The sequence below is a fragment of the Zootoca vivipara genome, chromosome 7 (assembly GCF_963506605.1).
Source record: "Zootoca vivipara chromosome 7, rZooViv1.1, whole genome shotgun sequence".
NCBI lineage: Eukaryota > Metazoa > Chordata > Lepidosauria > Squamata > Lacertidae > Zootoca > Zootoca vivipara.
In genome coordinates this window covers 26,616,184-26,639,360 of record NC_083282.1, presented here as the reverse complement: position 1 = coordinate 26,639,360, position 23,177 = coordinate 26,616,184, and the positions used below count along the sequence as shown (strand labels likewise).

Here is a 23,177-nt window from a genome sequence, read left to right as displayed (position 1 = left end):
AAGGAGCTACACATGTTGTTTTATTTTTGCCCGATTTAATGTTTTAGTCACAGTAAGTACTATTACTGGCATTTTGCGCTGCTTAAAATATCTCAGCAATATTTATTTGAGGATGGGCTGTTGCTAAGAAGAAGAGGAGAAGAAGAGTTTGGATTTGATATCCCGCTTTATCACTACCCTAAGGAGTCTCAAAGCGGCTAACATTCTCCTTTCCCCTCCTCTCCCACAACAGACACCCTGTGAGGTGGGTGGGGCTGAGAGACTTCAGAGAAGTGTGACTAGCCCAAGGTCACCCAGCAGCTGCATGTGGAGGAGCGGAGACACGAACCCGGCTCCCCAGATTACGAGTCTACCACTCTTAACCACTACACCACACTAAGCACACAATCCTATCTCCTGGCCGGCAGCAGAGGGGATTTGCAGAGTGGTGGAGCCACCATTAGCACCCGCAGCTCCTCTGATTCCACTGTCCAGGGTGGAAGGTGAGAGAGTGGGAGAGCTCTGCAAGTTTGCTGTGAACGTTCCAGGCTGATACAGGAAACAAGCCTGAATTGGGCCCATTGCCACAGCTTGCAGGTACCTGGACTGCCTTAGGATCCAGCAGACCCTTGGCTAGCTCAACTGCACCCATTCCCCACTCTGAAAACAGCTAATAGAACCTTGACTCCTTCTGTTCTCTTTGAATGCATGGACTCTCTGCATTCACCAGGAACTTCCAAGCAATAGAGTCCAGGATCAAGGCAATCAGGATGGGCCTGTGCAGAAAGGAGTTACGCAGAGCTCGCTAAGATGGCAGGCAAGAGCTGAATAGGACTGCAGAAAAGGAAGCAGCGGATGCAGGAATCAGGAAATGAGTAGAAGCAACAGTCATAGAATTACAGAATTGCAGAGTTGTAAGGGACAAGGGCCACCTTGTCCAAACCTTTGCCCAACGTGGGTCTCAAACTCAGAATCCTGAGATTAACTGTCTCATGGTCTACCAACTGAGCTATTCCAGCTCATTTTCCAAAGTGATTGAAACCTGGTACTATGGAGGGGCAAGAGATCTGGGGCCAGTGCAGCTGGAGAAGGAAGTAGACGTCATTACCCAAAAACCCACTCAGCCACTGTGCAGCCTTATGGCTATGCTTCCATGCACATTCCCACCATTTGCTGGGCATCTTGCTTTCTCAGAAACTTAGCTGGGCTGTTCTTAGCACAAAGCACTTCCTGAATTGCTATGCATGTCCAGGCTCCTGCTAGGAAATCTTTTCACATCTAGAATGCCTCATTTTGGGCTTGCATATGAAGCCCACACTGTTAAAGAGAAAGACAAGGGGGGGGGAGAGTGCAGTATTTTCTGTTCCCCTTCTTTCCATCGAACAAGTTTGTTTTGGTTATACGTACGCAAGGGCAAAAGATACAAAAAGTCATAAAAGGAGCAAATAATTTGTATCTCATTTAAGGGACTGTTCTTTTGTCAGTTAGACCACTTTAGTAAGTTTCAGAGCCCTGCATAAATTTTGTCACAAAGGTTTACTTAAGAGCCAAACTCATTTGCTTTAGCCTCAATGCACAATGGATTTTCTCCAGAACAGCCTAATTAAAGCAATTGGTCCTGATCCAAAGTTAATGGGTTGCAATTCTATTTCAGCCTTTTCACCTGCACAGACACTGTATTTATGTGGTACTTACTCCATTGTGAATTCGGTAATTGCCATCTGTCCCCAGTGACATTTTAGGCAGGCTGCAGTCAACCTCTGGCTGATCCTCTCTCACTTGTAGCACATCCCCTTCCACTTTTGGCACGACACTCAAAAGAGTGGTGCCTATTGAGTGTGATCCAAAGCTGTGCCCGTGAGCAGGACTCACACCATCGACTCTGGAATGCGAGAGCCCCACAGGAACACAGATAGCATAACTGCCCATAAATGAGCACTCCCAGCTGCCTTCCTCATTGTTAGATCATCACGGCAATGTTTGGGACTAGCTCAAGTAACGTAACTAAGCATAGCTGCCAAGTTATCCCTTTTTTAAAGGGATTTTCCCTTATGCTGAATAGGCTTCCTTGCGAGAAAAGGGAAAACTTGGCAGCTATGTAACTAAGACAGGTAGGTAGCTGTGTTGGTCTGAGTCGAAGCAAAATAGAAAAAAAATCCTTCAGTAGCACCTTAAAGACCAACTAAGTTTTATTTTGGTATGAGCTTTCGTGTGCATGCACACTTCTTCAGAAAGCTCATACCAAAATAAAACTTAGTTGGTCTTTAAGGTGTAACTAAGACAGTTATGCTGAGTCAGACCATGGTCCATCTAGGTCATGGACTGACAGTGGGTCTCCAAGGTCTCAGGCAGGATCCTATCTCAGTCCTACCTGCAGATGTCAGAAACTGAACCTGGAATCTTACTCTTCCACTGAATGACCCCAAATCTTAGTATTATGAGAGAGGAAGTGAAGGGATGCTTCTCTCCACATTCTCCATGTCATGCACAATTCTACAAACACCTCTTGCATGTCCCTTTAAAAAAAAATTTTTTTTTAATAAACCTAAAGAGTCCCAAATGCTTTATCCTTTCCTTGCAGGGGAGTTACCACTGGGTCTCTTGTCCTGCAACTTTTCCAACTCTACAATGCTGACACTTGAACTTTGGGCTAAAAAATGTGGCACTGAGAATCTCCCACTTTTATTAATTAAGCTTTTTAACAACAACAACAAATAACAACAACTTGACCAACTATTCGGGGAATATCTGTGTACTCACAGAATATTCAGGGCATGTGTGTTTACCACAAAATTTGCATGGGAGAACTGTAAGCATGAGCATGTCCGAGCAATGCTGTACTAGAGTTCACAACGAGCTACGTTCAAATCAGGAACCAAGGTGATCTCTCTCTCTCTTTCACACACACACACACACACACACACACACACACACACACACAGAGAGAGAGAGAGAGAGAGAGAGAGAGATTTCTTGCAAGGTCATTTAACAAAAAGACTGACACAGTGCAATATGAGAAAAACAGAGGGAAACTTCTGAAACAGAAGCTCAGCTAGGAAGGGAGAGTAGGAATTATCCACTGCCCAAGCTAATGGGAGAGAAAGCAGGTTCTACCCTTAAGGTAGAGCATGGGTTGTGGAAGGGTTAACAAGATATCCCAGGGTTGGAGAGGCGGGTCAGTTTGGATGGCCACATGTGTGATTGGTGAGTTGAGCTGTTGCTGGGGATTTTAGCATGTAGCAATTGTTTGATTGACAGCTTCTGCACTTAAATATGCTCAGCGAGCAGCCTTTTCCCCCACTTTTGCTGCTTGCAACGAATCTCCTGCCTGCCCTCCTCTAATTTTAGGTGTTTTGCTTGACCTTGCTCCGCCTGTCATGGGGTCACCTGTTTTGGATCAGGGGCCTGGTAGGAATTTTGCCACTTGGCTGATTGGCTGGTGCCAGGTGGTTTTTGCCCACTACGCTGCAGTAAGTCACAACTTGTAAGGTTGGCGGTTAGGCATTGGTTCAAATTGGATGGTAGAGGGGTACGGATTTTGGTTGGGCCTGCCCCTCATGGTTGCTGCTGCCTTTAGCGGTATTCCGTTAAAGGAATCCTGGGGCTCTACATGTTTGTCCGTTTATCCCAGTTAGGGGCCAGGGCCACGCATGAGCCTCGGGGAGCATCTGAGGGATGAGGTCAAGGGCGTGGCCCCTGCCCCGATCTCTCCCAGAGGGTGCTTACCTACTGGCTCCCCTACTAGGCTAGTGGGAGACAGATCTGTCCCAGGCGGAGGACAGATGACAAGAACCAATGCCTAAGCAACCACTCACATTCAGTTGTATTTAAATAAAGTTGTGGCCAAAATTAATGCCAAAAACCTCAAACTTAAATATTGTGTGGTGTGTGAGTTATTGGGGGGATATCTTGGTACCTTGGCACGCAATCAGCTGGCAGATAAGACACAGGCATGATACAGACAAGGGCCAATTGGCAAAGTTCCTAAGAAAAGGTTGCTTCCTATACACCGGAAAGTGAAATGTAATTTGGCAGATATTTATGAAAATTTTGATTTTAAAGGGGGCTCACTTCAACAGTTCCAAAGCAAACGAAGATTTGGGGAATGTGAACCCCTATCGTACAAAGCTTCCCCCCCCTAAACTAGCTCAGGGTACATAAGGGTAAAAAAAGGTAAAGGACCCCTGGATGGTTAAGTCCAGTCAAATATGACTATCGGGTGCTGTTGGAAATGCTGTTGCTTTTGCCATCATTCCAAAATCCAAAGCAACATGCTTCTCTTTCAGTCTTCATCCCGTCCTGAAACTGGCACTCTCCATCATTGGGCATGGAAAACAGAAAGAGAGTAGCTGATAGATTTACCTTTCCTTTTCTCCCCCTTTTACATGTGTGATGTAAAAATTAACTATCAATTTTGCTTCTGGAAGCTTACTCCTGTTCAGGAATATGGGTGAGAAATTGCCATTTTCCTGAGCATTAATGATTACCACTGCTTGCTGCTGAACACACATTCAGTAATGTGCAGTTTCAAGCTGATGACTCACAGCCCTACTCTCAAAGCTTTATCGAGCACAAGAGTAGTTCAGTGCAACACAGGTGATTCATTAACATAATTGTGGGGCTACAAATAAAACAAATGGTGGTAAATCCCTTAAGTGTTCACAGATTTACAGTACTGTATTTGGCTTTCTGTATTATTGTGCCAAATGGGAGGAAACAAGAGCTAATTCAACAGGAACAGCTACATTGCAAGAGTCATGGCTGAGATGTTTCCAAGCTTGCTGTCATGTACAGTACTTAATACAATGTCATCTGCCTCTACACAAAATATATGGTATTTCAAGTCATTTTGGGGAAGCTGAATCCAGTTTTCTTTCCTTTCAGAACAGAATGCCCAAGTTTACAATTGACATTTCGTTATATTTACGGCTGCAGTCTAATGACGTAAGCCCTTGATTTTAATATAATATAATATATATCCCCAATCTCCACTGCCTTTATGGGAGAGAAAAGGGGATACAGATTTTTGTTCCTGATTCTGAGCCATGATTTTTGAAAGTGTGGCACTGGGACAGATGTAGGATTCTGGAGGTGCCCCCCCCCAACTAAAGGCAGTTTGGTGGGGGGCATAAGCAGCTAAGGGGAGATGGAATGCAGCATGCAAACAACGGTTTTCCTCAATCATCTTCTCAGCTGAATCACATAATAAAACTAACCTACGTGGCTTTTTTAAGGTCATCTTTTAATCTGCCCACTATCTAAAGGATAGTGCCATCATCCTTCATAAAAGTGTCCCCCAGAACACTTCCCCCCTCTCCAGTTTACACAAGATCACACCTTATGAAAATGGATTTAGCCTGTTATTCTAATTACTTGGTAGAGCTTAGAGCAGGCATCCCCAAACTTCGGCCCTCCAGATGTTTTGGACTACAATTCCCATCATCCCAGACCCCTGGTCCTGTTAGCTAGGGATCATGGGAGTTGTAGGCCTAAACATCTGGAGGGCCGCAGTTTGGGGATGCCTGGCTTAGAGTGATCAATTCACTTATAGGCTATGTATTAAAAGTATGTTAAATATATATATATATCCCTACGTGGGTGACCTTAATTATAAGCACAACGGGATGATTAATAGAAAGCTAAGTTAAGACCAAGGGGAATTGAAAAGACCATGTTGGACTTTTGTTTGGCTTCCAACAAGCTCCTCTGTAGACTGCTGTTCTCCTTCTCACCTTACTGTTCTCTGGAGCTGCCCCCTGGCTGAAGATCTGTAGCATGACCATCCACTTGCCTAGGTTTTTTCTTTGTGCATCAGGTACCCACTAGGGGCAATTGCAGACTCTCACTATTTTGCAGGTAAGATTCAATCAAATACTGTTGCACCTACTTCGCCCCAAAAACCAGACTGTTGGGAGATAAGGGAAGTGACAAGAAACCACTTAAACTAGGTGAACCAACTGCATATAGATGGGGTGGTATTTGGTAGTGGGATGTTATCTTCTTATGATGCAAATTATATGGTAACTTTTCAGATACACTTATATTTTGCATACATCACTTCCTACAGTAACAAGATAGAAGTTATTTCTTTATCATTTTAGAAGAATGTCATTTTTTGTCCCTTAACTGAGGGAATGCATGTGGCATGTCCAGTTTTTGCTCACTTACATTAATATAGCTCATAAAAAGAGTACCAGACTGCAAAATAAAATAAAAATAAATCCTTTGGTTTTGCTTTCCCATTTAAAAGTAAAAAAGCCAGTTTTTCTGCCATGGACATTCCAGATTCTATGGAGCCAGCCTTCCCAGGGTTTAGCTATCTCCAGTCTAGCTGCCATTAGTTCTCACCCCTTCCTGAGCAGGATTAAGAAATCAAATCTTGAAGGTTTTCCTGCAATGCAGCAGTCTTAAGATCTTTCTATAATGGCTCTGCAGACTTTAGGGGGGGGGGAAACACCACCACCCATATATGTCGCAGAACAAGTGGTTCAAAAATCCCCCCTCCCCACCCACTCACCTCCCTTGCATAACCTCACAGTTCATTACTAGGAAGGTAGAGAAAAGCAATGACAAACCTAGACAGCATCTTAAAAAGCAGAGACATCACCTTGCCGACAAAGGTCCGTATAGTTAAAGCTATGGTTTTCCCAGTAGTGATGTATGGAAGTGAGAGCTGGACCATAAAGAAGGCTGATCGCCGAAGAATTGATGCTTTTGAATTGTGGTGCTGGAGGAGACTCTTGAGAGTCCCATGGACTGCAAGAAGATCAAACCTATCCATTCTTAAGGAAATCAGCCCTGAGTGCTCCCTGGAAGGACAGATCGTGAAGCTGAGGCTCCAATACTTTGGCCACCTCATGAGAAGAGAAGAATCCTTGGAAAAGACCCTGATGTTGGGAAAGATTGAGGGCACTAGGAGAAGGGGACGTCAGAGGACAAGATGGTTGGACAGTGTTCTCGAAGCTACGAACATGAGTTTGACCAAACTGCGGGAGGCAGTGCAAGACAGGAGTGCCTGGCGTGCTATGGTCCATGGGGTCACAAAGAGTCGGACACGACTAAATGACTAAACAACAACAGAGAATGGAACATCGCCCCCCAACCCCCGCAAGGAAAAAAAAAGGCAAATGTCAAAAGGTCATGCTGTTTTCCAGAATGGAAACTCCAAGAATTGGACTGAAATAATTGAAAAGTTGCTGAAACAGGAGACAGTTAATCCTGAAGATGGAGCTAAACCTTCCTGGAAAAGCTACTGCACTTGGTATTCCGCACTGTGGTAAACCAGAGTATTCAAGGGTCATTACTAATTACCATAACACCCCACCACTTACTGTGTCATGCGCACAACCCATTCAACAAAAGCCACACTCAAAAGGCAGAATGTTTAGCTTTAAGTTTTAAGTAGTTTGAAATACATTTTCCAACCACCAGTTCTTTTCCGCAAACTACCTTCCAGTCCAACACTAAAAATATATATATATATACACACACCCCAACTGATCACCTTATATAATTTTAGGTGGATAAGAAAGGATCTGTGCTTTGACTGTTATATACATTTTTTATTTAAGTCAGGCATGTCCTTCAGGTTGCTACTTCCCAATCTAAGGAGATGCTTCTTTATTCCACTTTCCACAATTTTGGTTTTCTCTGGTAATGCAAATGGTTCTTGGAAATGGTGTTAGAACTAATGTTAGCTAACCAGTTACCAGTTAGAACCAAGCCGCTGGTACAGGAGCTGGCATTCATCCTGCACATCAAAGTCATTTCCGATTAACCAGTCAAACTAAGCTATATATTCTGGTGTGCACACCTCTCTACCAGAATATTTCTACCACCACCTCAAGCACCCATTCAAGGGAAGTGCATCCTGTTTCGCAGGAAAAATAGGAAATGCTGCCTCACCCAGCCCCGCCCCACCATGCCTCCCTTGCCACAGCGTCTCTTAATTTAGGTTGTGCAGCAGCAGCAGGTCCCAGTGAGATCTCACCAGAATTAGGCACCAGTGCTGGCGCTGCTTCTCCACTGACAGCAGAGGCAGTGGGGTGCCCACGGGTGGGGTGGGGCGGGTCTTCCACCTTCTGAGCAGGCTGCTTCGCCCCGTCTCATGGGTGGGCCGGCCTTGCATCCACCTACCCAGAAACATCATACGAGTTGGGCATGAGAAGCTAACAAGAGGTCTGCTGGAACATGCCAAATTCTGATCTAGTCCAAAATTCTGTTCTCATAGTGGCCATCCACATAATAATGATGATGATAATGATAATTTTATTCATACCCCACCCATCTGGCTCGGTTTCCCCAGCTACTCTGGGCAGCTTACAGCATACATGAAAACATAGTAAAACATCAAACATTAAAAACTTCATGATTGAGCTGCATTCAACACAGCCCTAATGTGAATGTTTCATTGAAACAGTATTCTCCCCACTCTCCTCCCCCCCCCACAAGCCCCTAAATCTCCAGGGCAGATTTTGGGACAGCACAGAGTATTGTCATAGTCCCCAAACAGAACGTAAGAGTCTCTGAGATATGTTTGCCTGGAGACAGATTCAGCACAGATTCAGGTTGGGCCAACACAGCAATCCACAAAGTCAGACAACCCGGAGGGGTCAGGGAATCCAGAGGGGTCATGAAGCCAAGGATCCAGATGGGAAACAGAAAGCAGCAAGGTAAGACTGGGAACCACAGGCATTGTTTCCAGCATCTGACTGCTGCTGAGAGCTCTATTTAAAGTTGAAGCCAGCTGGTTCTCACCAGTGCCTTCTTCTCAGTGTCCTTGAAAGTTGATCAGCTGCAGGTGGTCCCTCTGCCTTCTCCCCCTTCAGGCTGCTGTTCAGCAGGTAAAGCTGACTCTTGGCCCATGACAAGTATATGCAGGGGGGGGGGAATCGCTCTGTAGTATCGCTAGCCCTTGCGCTGCTGCAGGAACTTAGTTAAATACCACTCAATCTTCCCATACAATGTGACACAGGAAATGACCAGAGTATGCCCAACTGACCGATCCTTGCAATACTTTCACCACTTAACATGGGGCTAGGGAATATGTGGCCCTGGAGAAACCCTCACATGACAACTTCCCTTAGCCCCAGCTAGCATTGCGAAAAGTCAGGGGGTTGATAGGAGTTATAATCCAACATCTGGAGAGCCACAGGTTTCTCAGCTCTGTCTTGAAAGATGCAAGCACAGTATATTTGTGAAGACATGTGTGTCCAAGTTCTCATTAAACACACACAGAGAGAAACAGTGGTTGCATCTGGCTTGATCATAACATTGCTTAATAAACTGAGATACGAATGAGCCTCCTGCGCCTGCATGTGCCCTTTCTGCAAGCGAGAAAACAAGCCAGGAAGCTGCAATTGATCATAGCTTCCTGCTACATCCAAACCAGGAAACTGTGGTTAATGGCTTCCACACAAGCCAGGATATTAAGCCAACTTGAAACCATGACTTTATATCCTGCCTTGTATGGAAGCCATTAACTGTAATGTGGGTGTGGGAGGCTCATTCGTATGTGTGTTTAACGGGCAGCCATTGTTCATTGCTGCTTCCTGGCTTGTTTACCTGCCCAAATGAAGGGGAGGAGCAAAACCATTGCATGCGGTTGCATCAAGCTCATTTGCATTTTGGCTTATCAAGTTTGAAATACAATCATCCGAATGCTGCCAGTGGGAAGAGTGTGCAACATAGGTTGGCAAGGTCTGACCCATGGGCCGGATGCGGCCCACGAAGACTGTTTATCCGGCCCACGGACCGCCCATGAACTGAGCCGCCTGCTCGGTGAGTCCCCCATGCGCTGCGCTAAACCGGCACAGCACGGCTTGGGGACTTGCTGAGCAGCGCTGAAAATGGCGCCTGCGCCGACACTGGAAATCACGTCTGCGCAGCCGCAGAAGCGATTTCTGGCGCTGCGGACATGCGCAGAAGCCATTTCCGGCGTCCCGGACATGGGCAGTATGGTGCTGGAAATGGCTTCTGCGCAGCCACAGAAGCCATTTCTGGTGCCACGCTGCCCATGTCCGGTATGCCAGAAATGGCTTCTGTGCATGTCAGGCCCATGTCCGGCCCACGGACGATAGTCCGTTTGAATCCTCTGGCTCACGGCCAGAAAACGTTGCCAATGCCTGGTGTGCAAGCTCAATGTGACAGCCCAGTGTCAGGGAGACACTGTCCTGAATGCTACACTAAGTATTTGCAAAATGGGTGGTTGGATGGGCTGGTGGGCAAAGCAGATACTGAGGCCCTGTGCAGAAAGTGGTGACTTGTGGAGTGTAATCCAATAGGTGGATTCTCAGTCAAGAGAAGAATTCCATTGGTGAGTCATCTTGGAGAAATATCTTGACAACCACAAACTTTAGATGGCAAATGGAATAGAGTATCTGTTTGTGGCCACATTCCTCTCCAAAGTCACTTTGTCATTGCCACTAGTATGAGAGACAACAGAGCCCGCCTGTCCAAACAAGGTTATGTGCTGAGACCCAAAGAGTTATTTTTAAATACTTGTGCACAAATACCAAACTTCATGTGCTAGATGGGCACCTGCCACCTCCTCCTCAACTGTGTCCACCTCCCATTTAGAGTGGTACCTTGGTTCTCAAACGCCTTGGTTCTCAAATGCCGAAAACCCAGAAATAAGTGTTCTGGTTTTCAAACCATTTTCTGAAGCTGAATGTCCGATGTGGCTGTCGGCTATTGTTTCCGGGGCACCTGCATCAACCAGAAGCTGCGCCTTGGTTTTCGAACATTTCGGAAGTCAAACGGGCTTCTGGAATGGATTAAGTTTGGTGCTTTTGTTTTTGCTATTCATTTGTATTTTTGTTTTTGAGGCTTTTCCGGTTAATTTGTTTTTGTGACTGTGTGAAACTCAGTTCAGCTACTGATTGCTTGACTTATTGACTGTGTGACTGGGGAGATGGATAACCCCGCCCCCCCCATCCAAACAGTAACTATCATCAATGCAGCTAAGAAAAAAAAATTACTTTTCATTTTTATCATCTACAATACTGTCTTATTTATTTTATAGTACAGTACATTGATTACTGCTTTCATTTCATGGATCAATGGTCTCGTTAGATAGTAAAATCCATGTTAAATTGCTGTTTTAGGCGTTGTTTTCAAAAGTCTGGAATGGATTAATCTGTTTTGCATTACTTTCCATGGGAAAGCGTGCCTTGGTTTTGGAATGCTTTGGTTTTGGAACGGACTTCCAGAACGGATTAAGTATGAGGACCAAGGTACTACTGTATTTGACTCCATCAGCCAGGCTCCATCAGCACCAACTCCTAGAGGAAGAAGGCAAGGTTTGTGGAGATTATTGCTCCTCCTACTGCTCTCTTGCTGAGAGAGGGCAGGTGAATAGGCAACAAAACAAGGAGGGGGACCAAAAGAGCCAGGACGCTCCAAGGATTGGCAGGGCGCCCCTACCCCTTTTGGAGGCACCTCAGCCCAGAGATCAAACACAGCCTCCCAAACCATTCTATTTGATCCCCAGAAGTCTCCTCAGGCCACATCTTTTCTCCTCAGCCTGCACTCTTGTTAAAAAGTGCATCTGCCTTGAAAAGTGCACAAAAGCAGGGAGGTATTGTATGCGAACTCAAGTGTACTTTGGGAAAGAACAGATTGACTCAATCAACAAATGGCAGACAAATCGTGTAATAGTTAAACTAAACTTTAGCAGAACGTATGCCGGAAATAAACTGTTTCCAGCCCTGCAACAACTTGTCATATAGCAAAACACAGCAATCCAAAATTGAATCCTGACCTACACAAAAAAGGTGTGTTGCTTGACTATTCATCTTTTCACCACTTACTGCAAAATTACTCCTTTCAGTTCATAAATTGTCCATTAATTTTTTTCACACCTCCCTGACCCCCTTTTGTTTATATATTTACATTTTTAATCCATTTAAAACATGTATATACTGCATATACAACATATTCTATATAAATTTCAACAACAAAATATTTAGTATAAAACAGTAACCCATTCTGACAGTTAGGTTACATCTTATGTTTTTTGTTTCTCAGGGTTAAGAAATGAACCCATTCACCTTGCCATCCAAATTGTGATAATTTGGTATAGAGCACCGCTGTATCTCTGTGGCTCTGATCTGACCAAATTTCCGAATCTATACCCATAGCTTTAGAAAAACAGGCAGAGGTTGTTGCTTGGGTAAAAGGAAAGCAACACAGTCACCAAATGACCCATGCAGTGTGCTGAATAGATAATTGGAGGGTGTCTTCTCACATTTTGTACTCAAGTAAAAATACACCAGTACAAAATATGTGTTCTCCACAACAGTTGGCAAGGGCACACAAGCATTTTCCCATTTGAAATACACAGAAGATGCCTCCAGCTTTCTGATTCCAGCATACTTTTAGTCTTGGTTGCATTGATCTATGTGGGGGTCTGATATTTTGTGTGGATCGGCATTGGCAGGTGATAGAGGCCTTATGAAACAGCTTTCTGTCTTAGATGAACATTATCTGTCTTATTACTCAGGACACATACCATGTCTCCTCAAACACCCACAAGGTTTCCCATCCCCTTCCACACCAGCAAAGAGTCTTTGTCATTGACCCGAAAGCTTTGCCTCTGGCTTTGCCTCAGTTTTTTTTTTAATTGTCACTTATTTTCTGTTATATCTATGGCCTCAGGTCACCAACTCTGCCATCCTCAGTTGCCCAAGTACCTCAGCCTTGTCTCTTTCTCTGTACCTACAACAGTGATAGGCAACCTTTTGAGCTTGGTGTGTCAAAATTCGCAAAAATACCGAGCATAACTTGGGTGGTGTGTCACTTCGAGAAGAAAACCATAATTTTGGTTTTGGAGGTTTTTTTGGGGGGGGTGTGTGTGCAAAAGTTGCTTTGTTTTTTGGGGGGGGGATGCCCCAAAGCTGCTGCGCTTTTTGGGGGGGGGGAAGAGAACAGAAATAAATGACGAATAATACATTCACTGGAACTAACACGCAGCACCGACATAGTCTGCCAAAGCGCCAAAAAACCCAGCACAGAACGGGTTAAAAAATGAATGCTGTTACACCCAATCATCGTCTGCCAAAGCGCCAGAAAAAACAGCACAGAAAGGGTTAAAAAACCAATCTCTGACTACCAGCAACAACAACAACAAAAAGGGATCTGGGTTTTAAAAGTAGAGACAAGCTGTAGCATGAGGAGGAGTGGGAGAACAAATGGGGGGGGACAGCGTGAATGGGCCAATGGGGAGCGTGCCAGCAGTGAGGGCTCTGCATGTCACGTCTGACACGCGTGTCATAGGTTCGCCATCACTGACCTAGAACTACATCCCAGAACATCTACAGAGATACATCTCTCTTGTTTAAAATTCCCCCTCAAATCCTACCTCTTCCATGAAGGATCTGACTTAACCATTGAGCCCTCACTACCCCAACTGAAACAAAACATGGATAGCTCAGCCAGTAGAGTGTGAGGACTCTTAATCTCAGGGTGGTGGGTTTGATCCCCATGTTGGGCAAAAGATTCCCGCATTGCAGCGGGTTGGACTAGATGACCCCCGTGGTACCTTCCAGCTCTATAGTTCTATTCTGTGATCTGTACTGATTCACATGGTGAAAACACAGTTGGTGGTTTACTGTGAATGTCCTCCCTGATAGTATGCGGGAGAAACAAACCATGATCCCTGGGCTTAGCATTGCGTCCAAATGAGGAATTGTGGTTCGCTTTGCTTCAAAAAAAACAACAACCCCATGTTGATAAACTATGGAACTCACTCCCACAGGAGACGATGATGGCCACCAATGGCCACCACCATGGAGAATAAGCCTATCAATGGCTACTAGCCAACTGGGCAATGCTCTGCCCCCATGGCCATATGTTTCTGAATACCATTTGCTGGAAACCACAGGAGGGGGAAATGCTCTTGTGTTTGGCTCCTGCTTGTGGGCATCTGCCTGGCCACTGTGAAAACAGTATGCTGGACAAGATGGGCCATTGGTCTGATCCAACAGGCTCCTCTTATGTTCTTATAACAACACATCTCACTTGCTAGAATTTAAGGTGGCAATTAGGATATGTATGGAAATATTTAAATTTCAGTACGGGTGGAATTTAGCCTACTGTACAAAGTAAAGAGTCACATCCATCCATTCCTCTGCCCACTTTTGTCCTTGCCCGTCCCTGGCGTATGGATTGTTCTGAGAAGGGTCTCCCACCATGCTGTGTAAATACTACCACAATGTCTTACACCTGCATCTCCATCCCTCCCTTCAGTTCATCCCCTTAGTTTTCTTCTCCACTATACAAGTTCCGTGCACATTGATGCTGCTGTCTTATTAATGATTCTTAACCAATTAAAAAACCTGAAGACTCTATCAAGAAGAGTAAAGGGATCCAGTGCTAATCTGTAAACAAAATATTTAAACTGGTTTTGCTCCGGTTTAGGCTACGTTTCCATTTCAGTGGGGTAAGTGCATAGTGTTAACAGCTGTAATCAAACGTGGGGTTATTGGGTTGGTGCCGGGCGTATCATTAGGGCAGCCCCTGGCTACTTTTGTGCTCCATCATTCCATTTTTTGAAGTGCAGATGCATTAGCCAGAAAGGGGCTCAAAGTGCATTACCACTTCCAGAAATCAGTTCTGCAACAATCACATTTATTTTTGGAAACTTTATAGTGTGTGGTACTTTCCCCAGCTGAGGTGATTTCTATTTTAAGCCTCTAAGTGGCTGGTCAGGATGAGCCAGAGCGATGAGCTCAAAACGCTGTATCGTGCACATCCCCATCTTAAGTTAGCGGCTGGTGATGCTGTCAAGCAGCCATTAGTCATCTGCGTCATTTTTGAAAGCATGACCTGCCCCTGGCCAGCTGCATGTCTGATGAGCAAACCAATCCTGACTTGACATATGGTGAATTTTGTAGACCACACACACATATTTAGCCCAACAGACTCTGTCACATATCACATTTTGATTTCTTATAAATTACTATAAATCTTGCAAATTACAGCTCTGTTACTGTGTAACAACAGAGCTACATGTTTTTGAAATGTTACTGAAAATGCTCATTTGTTGGAGCATGAAGGAAGAACATGAACTGGAAACGGGTAGGCCACTTGTTGCTTGTGTTTTCCAAATAAATTATATTGTATGATGGTCCAAGAAACTAAAGATTCAGAAACACACCCACCACATTTTCCACCCTGCCTTCTCCCCCCCCCCCCGCTCTTTTTTTCCTTTCTTTTTATTGTTTTGCATATGATGCATTTATTTATTATTGAAAAATTATGTGAAATATGGATTTTGTTGTTTTGATGGCAGAACTGTTTTTTTAAAGACTTCTGAGATTGGCAATACTGCTGTTCTTGTGAAGCAGACTTTCACTTTTGCAATGGAACTTCCCTCTCCTCTCCTCTCTCCAGTGAAGCCGCCTCTGCACCCTCAAAATCTCCTCTAGAAAGTTGGAATACCCCCCTGGAGCAGATTTTAAAGGCACACAGCAAGAGGAAGGGAAAGGAAAGTCCTGTTGTGCATATGAAATTTCATATGTGGAGCATTGGATACAATCCAATTTCTATATTGTTTTCAATTCCTAATGCATACGGTCCTGAGTACCACTGAAGAAAGGTGGAGTATAAATATAACAAGTAAGTAAACAAAGAGAATTAAAGTGTTAAGTGAAATTAAACTAGGCATGTTTAGCCATCACACAGATTCCTTCGCTTAAGAATGGGGAAATGGGGGTGAGAACAGATATAACATTATACCCAAATAAGGCAACCCATAGTTTGTCCACATGTCAGAACTGGAAATTGCATTCAAGTTGTAGTTGCAAACCACAGTTTCCCCAGTTTGGATGTGACAGCAAACAATGGTTTTGCTGTGAACTAAGAGGTCAGGGAGAGAACCAGACCTTCCTGTGAGAAGAAGAGAGGGGGAAGTGTGAAACTCAGGCCAGACAGCCAAACCATTGTTTGACTCTTATATCTGAACCAGCTGTGATGACAATATTTTTACTCTTGCTATTGTAAGGTTTAAACAAAAGTTTACACAATAAAAGTTGACATAGCGCATTACTCCTTTGCAATTTTATCCTGCATACGGTATATCCAAGAGCAGCCCTTCAAGGCTAAACTTCACATACACGGATATTTCTTTGCCCACCCAAAAGAAATTGGAACTGGATTCCTTAAGCCAATGTGGGACTGTGGTGCTATGTTCCTTTAAGTGATACTGCCATGATTGGTAGGAGCAGTGCCAGCTCCCCAAAGCCTGCCTCACATGTTTATTGCTATTGCAGAGTCTACAGAGGCCAGGAGGAGGCACTCTTGGGGTACGGATGGGCGGATCAGTCGGTTTTTGATCTGTGTTGTGTTCATTCCTAATCGTGTTCTGTCCTGGTTCAACATTAGTCCGTGATTTATTTATTTTTTAATTTGTATGAAAATCTGTATGTATATATAAAAAATTCAAAAATGTGCATTGCACATCAAGGCCAAGCTGGAACTATGGGCAGCCATACCTATGACCACAGCATCTGCTTTGCATGCATGCAGAAGGTCCCAGATTCCATTCTTGACTTCTCCAGGTAGGGATGGGAAGAATTATCATCTGAAACCTGGACATCCACTGCCACACAGTGTAGACAACACTGAACTACATGGACCAATAGCCCAGCTCATTATAAGGCATATTCCTGTGTACTTACACCCAGTCTAGACCTGGAGGGTAGGATCCCCAGCTGAGGATCCCAGGAGCTTACTTCAAAGGACAGAAGTTTTGCCCCGTTGATCCGGCCGGGCTCCCAGTATTTCAACAAGACCTGGCCAATCCAGAGGCTGCATACTACCAGCCAATTACAGGTACTGGTGTTACACACATGACTCCATTCTGTCACTCAAGAACGCTTTGAGGCTTGGCAGAAGGCTACCAAGGTAGGCTAAAGATACAGACCGTGTGGCATGCAGCTTGAGCCCCTGCCAGCACAATATAATCTGAACCAGACGTCATAGCTCAGCTGGTAGAGCATGAGACTCTTTAATCTCAGGGTCGTGGGTTTGAGCCCCATGTTGGGCAAAATATTCCTGCACCGTGGGAAGTTAGACTAGATGACCCTGGTGGCTCCTTCCAATCCTGTACAATTCTGCGGTCGTCATCCTGCATGGAACACACCTGCAGCAGAACCCATGCACAATTGTTGCATCGTGATTCCTTGTAAGTTTTGCTCCGTCCATAGCCGTGCAGGAAGAACAACGGTCAACTAGTAAAGCCACACTTTGTCCTTCCAGTATTTTTAGGCACTTTCAGAATTTATGGTGACAACAACAGACATTGGTCAGGGTAACCATTCTTAACAGGGCTTTGTTATTACAGCTTGCAGGACTTGACCCAAAGCCCTAGGCAAGAGGTTCACCCGATATAGTGAGAATTCCATTTGAGACCTTGAGCTGAGTTCTTGTGTTACTTGAGAAGACGCTGTTCTTGGCTGCATTTTATGGGATGGAAGGGGAAGGTGCAAAAGGGAAAGATTCCAGACAAGTTAACATCCTTGCTGTCATCGAAGGCTTCTGCTCTGACCATGAAAAGCTCAAGAATGTGAAGGACTTCAGCTGTATATGGAAGAAATTTTTATTTCCTCTTCCACGGGAAATAATGGTGTTGCTATGTGCCAAGACTATTTCCTTCCCTTCCTCTTGCAACGATTTGTGTCCCACTGTAAAATGTACTGAAAATAAGATGCACAATCTCCTTTGTGCAACATCCTCCTCCTTCTCCTCTGGGTGGCTTCCAACCAAATATAAAAGCATAAAACATCAAACATTAAAAACTTCCCAAGACAGGTATGCCTTCCAATGTCTTCTAAAAGTTGTAGTGTTATTTATCTCCTTGACATCTGATGGGAGGACGTTCCACAGGGCGGGTGCCACTACTGAGAAGGCCCCTCGCCTGGTTCTCTGTAATTTCATTTCTCACAGTGAAGGAACTGCCAGAACACCCTTGGAGCTGGGCCTCAGTGTCCGGGCTGAATTATGGGGGTGGAGACGCTCCTTCAGGTATCCTGGGCCAAGGCCATTTAGGGCTTTAAAGGTCAGCATCAACACTTTGAATTGTGCTTGGAAATGTACTGGGAGCCAGTGTGGATCCTTAAGGACCGGCGTTATATGGTCCCGGCAGCCACTCCCAGTCACCAGCTTAGCTGCCGCATTCTGGATTAGTCGTAGTTTCCGAGTCACCTTCAAAGGTAGCTCCACTTGAAGCGCATTCACCCCGCTCTGATTTGACTGTGGCGTTTTCTGCATGATCAACTAAATCTTTTAGCTTTCAGACCACACTCTTGAATATCACTTATTGAGACACAGCATACAATGGATGGGGATGAAGAAAGAGTTCTGCTGGGATGGAAGAATAGACTTGAGCTGTCAGCCAAGACTGACAGCATCACTTAAAGACCTGTCACTGGATATACTGAAGATTAAACAGGAAAGAGTGGTGTATTTTAGGAGCATTCGTATCCCGCATAATAAACATGTGCTTCTGAGGAATTATCATATGTGGGTCAGGGGTGGACTGCATCCCCTTCTTCACCTGCCTCAAACAGCATTCCTAGTAATGAAAGATGGCCTGTTTAAAGTTTTCACATTGTTCAGAAGTTTCTAGCTAGTCCAATCCATTCTTCACATTCTGGGTAAGTATATGGAGTATCCTGTCAAACTCAACCCTAAGCAGATGGAGGGCATCTACTCAGTCAGTGCTGGTTCCAGGTTGGAGAAAACTGCCTTCTATCTTTCTCACTATCATCCACCATGACCGGAGGTGCCTCTCTAGGGCTTCAGTGAAGGGCGTTCCCAGCCTTATCTGGAGTTGCCGGGGATTGATCCTGAGACCTTCTGCATGCCAAGCAGATGCTCTGCCCCTGAACTACAGCACTTTCAGGTGCCAGCTGCCCTAGCCGACCCTTTTCCAGGAGGCAAACCTCACCCTCACTGCTGCTGCCGCCACTGACCATTTGCTTGCCCCTTCCTTTGGAGCTCAGTCCAGATAGAGAAAGAGAGACAAGAGATGAGGCAAGGACGTTTCTCTTCTCCCTCGTTTCACTCAGGGGCGGCTCATCCCCTTTTGCCGCTTGAGGCGAAACAGCGGAAGTGCCACACTGCCCTGTGCTGCCTGGCCCAACACCTGCATGGCTGCTGGAGAAGCCAGTGCCAATTTCGGGTGAGATCTCTCACTTTTCATAAGATCTTACCCCAAATCAGCGCTGATGCCAGTGGTGGAGGAGGTGGGGCACGCAGGGCACCAGGAGGGACGTCGGCTCGAGGGCTTCTGCTGCCTGAGGCAGTGTCCTCACACTATCGAATGGCTGCACCAGCCCTGCTATCATTGTTTACTTGCTTAGAGGTGCCAAGTGAGCCTACTGCAACAGCAAAAAGAAGTGGCAGAGCCACAGGGCATCAGGAATTGGCAGTGACCCGCCTGCTAGGGCGTGAGTCTTGGCACGGGCCCCATTGTGCTGATTCCTGCTTCTGGCCATGAAGCCCACAATCCCTTACTCTCCAACCCTGGCCACAAGTTAGCCCATTTCAAAAAGTCCTCTGTTTAAAGTCCTAAGAAGGATGCTCCAGAATTGTGTCAGGGGAAAAGAGCTCATGGTTGTGGAGAAGCCGCTAAAAATGTTCCTCTTCACATTGCTATCTGAACATGATCTAGCATTTCCCACTAACATGTTACGCATATATTTTGCTTATGGAACAGCAAGCACAACAAAAATAACCCTCGATTGCCATTTTCTTCCTCTTGCATATCAATGTTTGACACAAAGTGCTCTGGAAGTCTCAGGTTTGTCCCCAGCTTTGCCCAGACAAGCATGCTTGAGACGCTAGCACTGCAAGCTATTTGGTCTGCGCTTTTAGAATTATTATTATTATTTCTTGACCTCTCAGAGTTCCCATTTGACATGCATTTTTGCACAGTGGAAGAACTCATCTGAACAGAGGCAGCTCTGCAGGCGTCCAATTCAGTGATGTACCTCGCAAGTGAGACAGCATAGCATCACATATCAGCCGTCAGGGGGGGAAAGATGGCTTTGTGTTAACAAAACTCTCATGCATATCTGGTATTATGCTTCAAAGAGAAAAGAAAAATACTTTTGGGGGGGGGGAAGAGACACAAACTCCCAACTAGTACTTGCAACCTTTTGTCAAGTTTTGCCAACATTGTGATTATTAAAATATGTCAGTACAGTCATACCTTGGTTCTTGAACGGAATCCATTCCAGAAGTCCATTTGACTTCTGAAAACGTTAGAAAACCAAGGCGCGGCTTCCAATTGGCTGCAGGAGCTTTCTGTACTCAATCAGAAGCCGCGTCAGAAATTCAGCTTCCAAAAAACATTTGCAAACTGGAACACTCACTTCCGGGTTTGCAGCATTCGGGAGTCAAAATGTTCAAGTCACAAGGCGTTCGAGAGCCAAGGTACGACTAAGATGTCAGTACCACTTTTGCATGTCAAAAACCACTAGTGGGTACAGTGCATATTATGCGGCCCCGAATGCTATTTTCAAGAAGAGGCATCATTGAGGAGGAGGAAACTTTGAGTGAAAAGCTATCAACACTCCCCGTCGCCAGCTGTTGCTCTGCTCAAAATTAACTGCCCCAGCAGGTTCAAAATGTAGCAAACCACAGTTACCGGGGGTCATTGGAAAGGGAAATTAGGAGATGAAAAATACCTACCAGAAGGGGAAAGAATTAAGCACTCCCTTCCTAAGCTATCCCTTATCACCACCACCACAACCATTTAACACAGGGGTCAGCAAACTTTTTCATCAGGGGGCTGGTCCACTGTCCCTCAGACCTTGTGGGGGGCCGGATTATATTTTTTGGGGGAAATGAACGAATTTCTATGCCCCACAAATAACCCAGAGATGCATTTTAAATACAGTCATACCTTGGTTTGCGACCGCAATCTGTTCTGCGGAGCCGGTCACTCCCTGAATCAGTCGCTCCCCAATGCACACTTCTGCACATGCGCGAAGCACCGTTAAGAGCGCTTCTGCACATCTGAGAGCCGCAGAACCCAGATGTAAACACTTCTGGGACCGTGGTGGTCGGAAACCGAAGCGGAGGCGAATGCAAAACTAGGTTTGACTGTAAAAGGACACATTCTACTCATGTAAAAACACACTGATTTCCAGAACGTCTGCGGGGCGGATTTAGAAGCTGATTGGGCCAGATCCGGCCCTCGGGCCTTAGTTTGCCTACCCATGATTTAACATCTGTACAGCACTTCCAAATGTTCAAAGCACTTTGCATACATGATCTAGCTGTAAAGCAGGGGTAGGCAACCTCAGGCCCGTGCGCCGGATGTGGCCCAATTGCCTTTTAAATCTGGCCCGTGCATCAGTGTGTTTTACATGAGTAGATTGTGTGCTTTTAATTTAAAATGCATCTCTGGGTTATTTGTGGGGCATAGGAATTCGTTCATTTTTTCCCCTTCAAAATATAGTCCGGCCCACCACATGGTCTGAGGAGGGTGGACTGGCCCATGGCTGAAAAAGGTTGCTGACCCCTGCTGTAAACCTTACCAGCAACCCAGTAAGCAAAGTCAGTATTATTATCCCCATAATGCAGGTGGGAGGTCCAAAGTTGAGAGAGCATGCTTTGCTGAAGGTCACCTGAAGGACACAAAAACAGAAGAAGTGGTACCTTGGTTTATGAACACAATTGGTTCCGGAAGTCTGTTCATAAACTGAAGCGTTCATAAACTGAAGCGAACTTTCCCATTGAAAGTAATGGAAAGTGGATTAATCTGTTCCAGGCAGTCTGCGGAGTACTTAAACTGAAGCATTCATCATCTGAAGCAAACTTTCCCATTGAAAGTAATGGGAAGTGGATTAATCCATTCCAGACGGGTCCACGGAGTACTCAACCTGAAGCGTACTTAACCCGAAGCATGGGTGTAATTGGTTCCGGACGTCTGTTTATAAACTGAAGCGTTCATAAACTGAAGCGAACTTTCCCATTGAAAGTAATGGAAAGTGAATTAATCCGTTCCAGATGGGTCCGCGGCATTCGTAAACCAAAAATTCGTAAACCGAGGTGTTCATAAACCGAGGTTCTACTGTACATACATTTGCATGTACTATTTAGTTGGCCTTTGAGAAATGATAATAGTGCCATGTACATACAGAGAAAATTTCCCTCAGCACCGATTCACTCCAGGTCACTTGCCATGAGTCAAAACAGGGTTTCCACGTCAGATGCTGCAGCTGACAGAGAAGTCTGAGCTCACAAATTATCTTTTTAGAAACTAATATTTTGCTTCCCCCACCCTGAACAGGACAGAAATTATACATGGCACATTACCCAGAGTGCTAGGATTGTTCTGTCCATGTCCTATATTTCAGCCTCTGTGGCATCCTTCATTGTATAAGGCAATTCACAGTTGTTTCCAAGGCCCTTCCCTTGGCAAAGGCCCACCTGCTATTACAACCAATGTGCCCTGAAATGCATTCAGGACGGCGACTGAGAAGTGGGCAGGCGGCTCTTATGCTTAGAGTTTGTTCATTTGAATTGTCAGTGGCTGAACAAAGCCAAATATTCCCCCCAAACAAATGCTTCTCTTTTTCAGTTAACAAATGGTGGGAACCAAGCAGAAATCTGAAGAGATTCAAGAAGTGACGCCTTCTGCAGCTAGCCTGCTTGTCTAGTAAGTTCATAAGCTCCCTCTGGTGACTGCTGTAGTGACATAGATTTGTCCTGGCAAGTGGGGACTTATGTGATTGTGCTGCCGTGGAAACCTACCTAGGGTTGCCATATTTCAAAAAGTAAAATCCCTGACACCCGCAAAGTTGTTGAGCCTCCCTCCAAAATACTGGTTTTAAACTTTTTGAGCCGTTTCCACTGCTTTTTCCATCGCATTACCACATACATCCGGGTTTTCCATGACATTTTGCCATTTCAGCCAAATTCCCCCCCCCCAATGCCATTTTTACACCTGGAAACCAGGACATGTCAGGAATTTTCCTGACGTATGGCCATAGCTGCCAAGTTTTCCCTTTTCTCGCGAGGAAGCCTATTCAGCATAAGGGAAAATCCCTTAAAAAAAGGGATAACTTGGCAGCTATGCGTATGGCAAGCCTAACATAACCTAGTCAGTGCTGTTTATATTTCATGATTACATATTTGCAGAAAAAGTAATTTATTTGATAATGGGGACAGAAGTCCGCATTTTA

At 45.1% G+C, this 23,177-nt stretch overlaps 1 protein-coding gene across 1 annotated transcript in view; it reads right to left on the bottom strand.

Moving 5' to 3' along the window:
- The window catches only part of ZNHIT6 (zinc finger HIT-type containing 6), a 121,281-nt gene that overhangs the window by 107 nt on the left and 97,997 nt on the right, over positions 1–23,177 (bottom strand). The window lies entirely within an intron of this gene.